We start from the raw sequence: 2,101 nt of genomic DNA on the forward strand, positions 1-2,101 counted from the left end.
AAAAAAAAATAAAAAAAATAAACTATAAAGCCAGAAATGACTTAATTCAACAGATTTGACTCTGGCAAACTGTGGGGGTACAGCATTCCAAGGGAAATTACTCAGTTTTAAAACCCAAAGAGAAAATGATTTACCTTTTCACTTTTTACACTAATATTCTCAAAAATCAAGTCCAATACCACTTATAAATAAGTAGAGAGCAGATTAGACCTATAAAGTCTCCTAATTAGAATGTATAAACTTTCCCCTAATATGTTCCTATAATAGGCCAGGTTATTTTACCAAGTTGGATCTAAGATTAATGTATTAAAGTTCAAAATAATCATGGGCTTCAAATGCATGAACAGTATTCCAAGAGTGACTGCTGAGAACAAGTTTATGCTGGCATTAAACTGGACAAGTGAGTACAACAAAAACACACCTTTCCAACTTTTCAATCTCTTGTGGTTTTTAAGAACCAGACAATATTTGCATTGCTTGAAATTAACTGCACAGATCGACAGCAAAATCACTTCACTGCAACGTATCTTATTCAGAAAGGTTTAACTAATTCGTACCAGGAAAAAAAAAAAACTAGGTTCTGTGCTAGAATGGAGAACACAGAGGAAAAAATGTAGACTTTTCAATGATGAGACAAATGCAAATCCTGATTATGAGGAGCATCCACTGTCGTGTTAGGTATGCATGATTCGGCGTCACAGACTACAAGCATGCATCTGAAATGTCAGAGAAATAAGGGAGACTACAGCTCTCTTAGGCATGTAGCAAATTTACTTTACCAAAACTTACATAGGCAGTGCTACATGTACACACTATTAATCAATAATCTCAAACACAAACCTCTAGCCACCTGCATCTAAATCTCTACTGATTAACTGATAACCATTCCACTAACCCTACCTAAAATTATCTTTATACTAGGTAATTTAAAATAACAAACCACAAAACAGAACTCCAGGGGAGAAAGCAGATATAATGCTTGACCTTTAACAGACCATCTGGAGGCAGTCATCCATTCTTAGGGAGTAGTTAGGAAATTCCTAAGATATATAGTGTTGCATAAAAGTTCTTGCATGGTGCACCACAGCAGAGATTAAGACCTACAATGAAATGTCAGGAATAAGGAGGCTACAGCTCTCTTATGGCATGTAGCAATGTTCTTTATTTTACCAAAACGTATATAGGCAGTACTGCACATACACACAATTAACCAATAAACTTATGACTAAAACCTTAAGCTCCAGGTGATTAAACAATAATCATTCCACTAAAATTACCTAAAGTTATTCTTGCACTGGATAATCAAAAACAAAACCACAAAACAAGGTTCTGGGGAAATAAGCTGTTTGAATGCTTGACCTTTAACAGACCATCTGGAGGTAGTCATTCATTTTAGGGAGCAGTCTGGAAATTGCTGAGATATACAGGTACCTGCCTGCAGGCCTGCCCCCAGGAAGCCAGGCCTTTAATCACTTCTATGTGACCAGGCCTTTAGCCACATATGGAGTTCTATCCAGGTTCTTTCCTTTCTAACTCCCAAAAGATTTCAAATTTGCCTTCACAAAATGGAACCATTTAAAGGTTTACTTATATGCTTTCCGCCTATAATACAGAAACCTGCCTGCAGACTCTGCCTCCTATGTGACTAGGTTATTAGCCACTATGAAGTTCTATCCAGGCTATTTTCCTTCACAGCTCTCCAATACTTTAGACTTACGCTCACAGAATTAATCTGTTGAAGGCTTTTTGCCTACATTTCCCCTTTTCTTTTCTTATTGTGATTTTTAACATTTATATTATTCATCATTACAGTAAAAATTGCAGCATATCTTTTATTTTCTTGTTTAGCTTAATTCTTCTACATATTATCTATAAAATTAAACACAAAATTAGTAATAATGCAAATGACCCTACAGAACTTTCAATTAAGCCATTGATTTTTGGTAATGGGTTTAACTGTTCTATTCCATCAGCAATTCCTTTTAAAACTGAACCTCCGGCTCGGCGCCGATAGCTCAACCGGCTAAGGCGCCAGCCACGTACACCTAAGGTGGCGGGTTCGAATCCCCAGCCCGGACCCGCCAAACAACAATGATGGCTG

The sequence above is a fragment of the Otolemur garnettii genome, unplaced genomic scaffold, assembly GCF_000181295.1.
Source record: "Otolemur garnettii isolate 467f Iridium unplaced genomic scaffold, OtoGar3 scaffold00020, whole genome shotgun sequence".
NCBI lineage: Eukaryota > Metazoa > Chordata > Mammalia > Primates > Galagidae > Otolemur > Otolemur garnettii.